The sequence below is a fragment of the Achroia grisella genome, unplaced genomic scaffold, assembly GCF_030625045.1.
Source record: "Achroia grisella isolate CSIRO2021 unplaced genomic scaffold, CSIRO_AGI_Agris_v1 utg918, whole genome shotgun sequence".
Lineage (NCBI taxonomy): Eukaryota > Metazoa > Arthropoda > Insecta > Lepidoptera > Pyralidae > Achroia > Achroia grisella.
In genome coordinates, this window is record NW_026713067.1 from 4,195,824 (window position 1) to 4,204,022 (window position 8,199).

Sequence of the window (8,199 nt, forward strand, 5' to 3'; positions counted from 1 at the left end):
ATGGATGATAATTGAATTAAAAAGATATAAATTATTATTAATTAATATAATAATAAATTATTATTAAATATTCATATATTTAAGTATTAATTATTAACTAATATATATATAATATAACATAGTCATATTTAGCATTCCCTCCAGACGAAATTAAACAATTAAAACCTTAGCCTTAACAAATCGAGGCTGAAGTAGTTAATATCATCATCCAAAAAAAAAGATGTGTTTATCATCTTCAAATCAACAAAGAAACGGCTTGACCGATTTTGATGAAATTTTATATTTATATTCAGTAGATCTGAAAATAGTTTTAGAACTAATTTTTATACCCCAATCTCAAGGCTCAACCCCAAAAAAATTTTTTTTAATTTTTCGATAAAAATTTTTTTTTTAATTTTTTAATGTGCGGCATTAAAAAAAAACACATATATCCCTAAATTCACCCTTCTATAACCAACCCCTATTTTTTTTATAGCGATATTAATTTATATGGCACCGTTTGCCGGGTCAGCTAGTATAATATAAATCTTACGGCAATTCCTCTATTCATCTAGTTTCCTTTACCGCCCACAGTTTCCAAAGAATAAATGCCAATTTAGTTTTGTTAGCATGTTTGCGGATATGCTGCGTGGCTACATAAACAAAATATAGTGATAAATGTCAAGTAAGTGTGATGTAGACTAAGTTATAATGTCAGCCAGTTATATAAATATAAATCTATAAATATAAATAAAATTGGAGTGTCTATTTGTAATATTGAAATAACCGTTTTTTTACTACATGCATAACAATAGTAATAATCTCAGGACAAGTCACACAGCACCATCTAGACCTAAGTTAAGCTAGCTAAAGCTTGTGTTATGGGTACTAGATAATTGATACAAATACATAGATAATTTTATTTCGTAAATACATACTTAATACTTAATATACAAACACCCAGATATATGATATCATGGTATATATAGAAAACACCCAGACCGATATAAACAATCATACTCATGAATACAAAATTTTTGTGCCGTGCGAGGAATCGAACCCGCGACCATCGGACGTAAAGCGGTGTGCTAGACCGCTAGATCACCGAGGTCGTCAAAATGCATATGAATATAAATACAGTATATACACCAAAATAACATTTTTTACAACATTTTTGTCTGTCTGTCTGTTTGTTTCGGGTAGTCTCTGAAATGGCTGAACCGATTTTGACGGTACTTTTTTTGGCAGGTGGCTGATGTAATGGGGAGTAATTTAGGCTACATTTATTTTAGAAAAATAAAGTTAAATTCCACACGGACGATAATATAAATCTTGCGGCAATTCCCTAGTATCCGTTACCGCCCGCAGTTTCCAACGAACACTTCAATGCCAATGCAAAATTTTCAATTTTATTTTGTTAGTCATGTTTGCAGACATGCCGCTACATAAACAAAATATCCAATCAAAAACGGATATAGGTGCCTTCAATCTTCCAGGGCCCACCTTATCCAGCTCATCGGTTCCAGACTCCGGAGCAGATAAGCGGTATCGAGAGCGCATTTGCCGCATAGCTGATAATTTCCGCCGCAAGATGGCGCCGAGCGTCGTTTACTCGAAGATGCTTACGGGTATGGACTCAGTGACAGCGAACATATACGCACGTATAATAATTTAATTTATTATTATTATATATTTTATATACATTAAATTATATTAATATTAAATATGTAAAGTTGTATATTTGTAATGTCCATTTTTTTAATTTCTGCGCTGATTCTACATATATTTTGAATGTGGCGGTAATAGAAACAATACAATTCAACAGTATTTTTTTTATTTTCACTTTTTTCAAAAGTAAGTATAGTTATATAAACTACATTTTAATAAAAATTATGATCTTAAACTAAAAACTCTGTGTCTGTTTGTATATTATATACATTTTCAAAATAAAACGGACTGATATTAAAAAAAATTAATGTGCAGATAGATTGTATTACATAAGCAGATATGGACTGCATTTGTTTAAAAATAAGTAAACAATGTCGAGGGCAATATATAGTCTATAAATATGCAAATCACTTTAAATATTGGAAAAGTATTAACTTTCAAGCTCGGTGCTTCAGAAAGTTTTAAAGTTTAATCGCTCTGGCTTGGATTACTACGTTTTAGCAAACTTACAAAATTCTTAAGACCGCATTGTATCTACTAAAAAAATATTGTTACATACTATTTTAAATTTGACATGGTCATTATTTATACAAATAATAAATTAATCTAGGTAGACGAATATATCCACTAATAAAAGATTTATTTATCATATACCCGCTATTCTTCAGTTTACCCGTGATCATATCTACCGAAATAAGAAACTTAATAAAAATAAATACATGGTAAGTACTATTATTTATAACTATTGTTACTGTTAGAATTACACGAAGACAGCAGATATACAAATATACAATTAAATTAAGAAACACTTTATTTTTTAATAATAAACGCTCATAGTGGAGCCCCATAATGTCTCATGAAGTACATGAATTTCTACCGATACGAAAATAAATTGTTCTTCAAATTTCAGCTTTACCACTTCAGTGTTAAGCTTCCAAATAGTGTTCGACATCAGCAAGACACCATTTGTTGAGATTCTAAACTGTTTTCTGCCATTATTGAGTGGCAAAGTCATCTGCGAAGTATTCAGATATTTGATATCAACGAAAATATCGAGATTACTTTTCTAAACGCCTATAAATGTATATACCACGGCTGTAATAGTATTACGTATTGATTTTTTTATGAATAGAGCATAGAGGGCAAAAGCTTTTCTTTATGTAAGTTGAATGATAGTCAAATCAAACTTTTGAATTTTAATAACTGTATTTATCATAAACATGTTCCACTATTATTTGAAAAAAATTACGAGCTGAGTTTCTTGTCAGTTCTTCTCATCTCGATATCATTCCGAACTGACGGTAGATTTGACATATCATAAGAGTCTGTAATAGACCTACATGAATAAAGATATTTTGAATTTGAATTTGAATTAAACTATTGTGAAATAATTTTTTTGGAGTCACGCACCGCTTTCTGCATCTTTCCCGGGAGTGAGCCGCCTCGGAATCCCAACCGTCTGAGATATTGTTCCAAACTGGTTGGGATAAGACTGTTCACCGACATAACGATTGGAATGATTTCGGTGGACATCACCCCCCACATTTCGGTCACCTCGTGAGCCAGGTCGAGATATTTTCTCTTTTTCTCGGTTTCGGCTTTCACCAGGTTCTCGTCATGCGGTATGGTGACGTCCTACAAAAACACCCTCGAGAGCGCCCGATCCATCACCACGACATCAGGTTTGTACCCAAGAACGGTCCTGTCCGTGATGATGGATCGGTTCCAGTAGAGCCTGATACTGTCGCTTTCGAGGACCGGGTGGAGCTCGTACTTATAGTATAGCAATCTTAGATTAGCGAGGCTGTACTTCAGAGCTAGCTCTTGATGGAGTATTTTCACTACCTGGTTGTGTCTATGCAAGTACTCAGTGTTGGCAAGAGCTGAACAACCCGAAAGCACATATCTGAGTGACTCTCCGGGATGGCGATGACTCTCTCGATTGTTATGGTTATTATAATATATATATAAAATTTGTGCAAATACATTTTATTGTACTGAGTTAACTAATTAGCTGTACTACGTGGTACCAACCAGTGTGCACCGTCGTTCGGTGAGGGTACGTCGTGTATTCTTCACCCCGACCTATCAGACGTACGGTGCACGAGCACCTCTTCACTTATTTGATTTGTCATAAATTTAAGAAATCCCTATTAGACATATTAATTAGAAACCAGTAAATAAGTAATGTAATAACAATAATAATAAGAGTAACATAACATAAGTATTAACCCGTGGATATCTGTATTGGTTTTACTATTATTAATTCATACCTATGTACTTAAATACATACTACATTATTTAAATTATTAACCGGGTCTTACTACGAATAATTTTATGGCAAATAAAGGTATTTACCTCTCTCGACGTCTCGATGAGTAGAAGGCAAAATAAGCGCGTAACAAAAGCTAAAAAACCGGAAGTGAACAGACAGCCAGCGTACATGACTTACTTAAGAGCAATAACGGACAAAATTGGAACAGCACTAAATAAATACTCCATTAAAACTGTATATTATCCGCCCTCAAAAGTAACGAACAATTTACGTTCACCAAAGGATAAGCTACCTTACGAAGCTCCAGGTGTATACAAAATTGACTGTAGTTGTGGTAGCTCTTATATTGGCCAAACAAAATGATAAATAGCCGAGAGCGTCAAAGAGCACATCGCAGCGGTTAAAAATCGACAACCACACAAATCAGCGATTGCCGATCATCTACTGAACGCTGGAACAAATCACTGGATTGAATTACATGCGCCTAAGGTCCTCTATACTGATCACCACTATTACCCACGAATGGTCCGGGAGGCGATTGTAATTAAAAACATCCCAATTTCAACAGAGAGGATGTTATTATCTTCAATGTCTGGTCTCTGCTTTATAGATTTTGTTGATCTTTTTTTGGAATGACAAGTTTGTTTTTATTTCGTGTGTTATCTTATATATAAAATTCTCGTGTCACAGTTTTCGTTCCCATACTCCTCCGAAACGGCTTGACTGATTCTCATGAAATTTTGTGAGCGTATTGAGTAGGTCTGAGAATCGGCCAACATCTATTTTTCATCCCCCTAAGTGTTAGGGGTAGTCAAACCCAAAATTTTTTTTTATTTTAAGGCAAAACAACGTTTGACGGGACAGCTAGTTATATATATATATATTAGGGTGTCCCTTATTTTTCAAAGTTTTTATTTTTTAATGCATAGGTCTTAGTTTTGTTCATATATTCCTAAAACACTCGAAAATACAATTTTATATAATTTGGAGAACGATAACCCGTGCCGACTTGCATCGAAACATATTCATACAAATAACGCCGAACTAGTGGCGCGCACCCGTCGTATTTGCCATTTGTTCACAGTAACTCTTGTGATTAACATATTGTTTTTATGTTTAAAAAAATGGCAGTGGAATTAAGAAGCAATAAAAAAGTATTTTCTTAGTTGGTGACGTGAACCATCAAATAACTGGAGCAAAGTTACCGTCTAATCGTCAAGTTCTTGCAGTCCTCTTGTTTAACATTCGCGAAGTTAAATTTACTGTTAATGTAAGCGCAAATCTTGCCGTTCGAGAGTGTATTATATTCTGGGAAAAAGCTAGAATCCCTACCAGACCTGTGCCTAACTGTGTAAAAAAACTTGAGGATCTTCACCGTGCTTGGAGAGAGTTACAAAAAAATTAAAAAAAACGCCAATTTAGATAATTTATTCGATATAGCACACGCAAATGCTTTGGACTGGATAAAAATAGAAGAAGATAAAATATTTTTACAAAAACAAAGAGAACCAGGGCGTCTAGGATGTTTAGCGGGAGTAGATAAAAAGTTAGCTGAGAAAGAAAAAAGAACAAGACAGAGAAAATTAAAAGAAGAGAAAAAAAGACAAGATGTTCCAAAAGTTTATCGTCATCTTTAACTACACAAGATTTTATCGAAACGCAAGAAAATCCCAATCCCAATACCAGCTCTGACGAAAGCCTTAAGGAACCCTTGCCATCAACATCTCAAATGGTAAGTTCTGTTACTACTTCAAAAAGAGGAAGGAAAGATTATTATCACTCTAAGTTAGTTGCCACTTTAGATAGATGTCAATTAAGCATAAGGGACTCTGTCTATATACTTCAGGCTGTAGTAGAAGCCCTAGATCTCAGCTGTGATGAGTTCCTTATAAATAAATCGTCAAAGAAAAATATTAAAATAAGACCTTCTGCATCAAGCTAGGTGGATGGCTAGAGTCATTTACTCTTTGAAAATATGTTTGTTGCAAACTCAATTCAAAATTAGCGCCAAGGATAAAAGAGCCCTTCAAGATATTTGTTTATTCATTGCAGTTATATACGTAAAACCATGGCTTGGATATAGTCTGGCAGTCACGGCCCCAAATCAAGCTTTTTTTTAAAAAGTCTTAAAGAATATGAAACTGTTAATAAAGAGATCTCCAAAGCTGCCCTGAGCAAGTTTATATATTTTGGTACTTGTAAGAAGACATAGCTGTTTTATTTTTGATGATGAAGTAGATGAACAAACTAACTAAGACGAATATTGTAGCGAACTTACAAAGAGATAGTTTATATGATTCTGTAAAAAGATACAGTCCATCGAAAGAAGATATGTCTGATTATTTGTATGGTAACTAGAAATACATAACATTTATTTTAGTATAGTTTTTTTTAATGTTACACATTTTAATTTAAATCGGTTTTATCGCGTTTATCATATTTTTATATTTGGTTGGTCTAGACCTGACCTGATTGATAAATGTAATAATTAAAATTAAGTTATTTAATTTAAAAATTAAATAGTTTTATATCTTATATCCATCTTAATAATATATAATAATATATCTTGTATTTTGTTGCAGGACAAATCATTAAATGATTTTGTGTCTGTTAACACCACAAATTTATTTGCTCGTTTAAATATGGATACAGACTTCTTAAAGAAAACCGTTTCTGCATGGGACGAAGATGTAACCTATTTGCAGGCTAAAACAAGAGTTCTTTCTTTAAGGGCCGTGAATGATACAGCTGAAAGAGCTGTAAAACTTATGCAAGATTTCAATGGCTTAGTCACTGCAAAAGAATATCAAAAACAGTTTTTCCTGCGTACCTACAAGAGTTTTTTACAAGAGCATAGAAATCTGTATCCAGACTGTAAAAAAGAGACCCTTAAAAGAAAATATTTGTGATGTTCATTTGATTAATAAATACTATATTCTAACTTTCTCTTTGATTATTATTATTAAACATTTTATTTCATTTTATTACACATACACAACGACAAGCGTTAAAGACAACGATTTTTAAAATATTCAAGGCTCTGTCGGCACGGGTTAATGTTGACATATAAAGATAAAATTTTGTATTTGATTAAGTTTAGGTAGTTTAAAAAGAATTTATGCATTTCGATATCTGTAAAAAAAATTTTTTTCACCCATATAAGGGACACCCAATTATATATATATATATATATATATATATATATATATATATATATATATATATATCGGTTTTGTTTCAGATTTTCCTAGTTTTTTGTGTACGTCTAACAATGATTGAAACATAAAGAGTGACACCACTGTCATAATTTTATTTTTCACAATCAAATTCACAATTGTAATTTATATATATTGTTTATTTCTCTATTATTGTTATTGTTATTACAATTATATGACTATTAATGTATGTATTGCGTAAGTGATGAGTGCATGACTATTCAAAAGTTCTTGTATTGAGTTTATTTGAATAAAATCTATTTTTATTCATTAAAACCTGTATGGCCTAACCAGTTTGTGTAAAGTTTACTTCATTGTGTACTCCTTATACTTACCCTATTATACTTACCCTATGGACACTCTAAATTTATTTATATGTACAGATATGGGGGTAAAGAAAACTATCCATACTTTTAAGTTTGCCCAATTTCCAAATAAAATAACCAATTGACGCTTTCGATGATCTAAGGCACACCGTACCGTTCATATTTACTACATAAAAATTGGTTATTTCAATATTACAAACAGACATTCCAATTTTATTTATATATATATAGATGAAGGAATGGTTTACCCGTATAGGCGAGGTTTACGTTTTGCGAGGCTCTAGTGGAGGATGATAGGTTGAGCATGAGATCTGGTCAGATAGCCTATCGTAGATACATAACCAGAAACTAACCACATTGGTTTCCAGATGGTATACCAAATGTATCAATAGGAAATTGAAAAATTAATAACAAAAATCTGTTTTATCGCTATAAGCAATTGATGTTGCAATGATTACTGTCTGTTTGTCGCTACATTTAATATAAATAACAGTAAAGTACAGTAAGTATATGATAAATAGCCTTATTGTGTATGGGACAGTGTCAAAACAGATATGCAACAATAATTAATTCCTGAAGGACATTTGCAGTGTGTCACGCCAACTGCATCACAACGCAAGCCTGTCCCGCTGTATACGACAATACACACATCTTGATACTTACAGTTATTCAATTAACTTATTTTATTTCAACTTTAGATAGATAGATAAATCTTAATCATTACATAGTATAAAAC

The 8,199-nt window shown here is 32.5% G+C and overlaps 1 pseudogene; it reads left to right on the plus strand.

The window, feature by feature from the left end:
- The first annotated feature begins 1,402 nt into the window (after positions 1 to 1,402).
- Positions 1,403 to 7,020, plus strand: LOC131853950 (uncharacterized; annotated as a pseudogene).
- Positions 7,021 to 8,199: the final 1,179 nt, after the last annotated feature.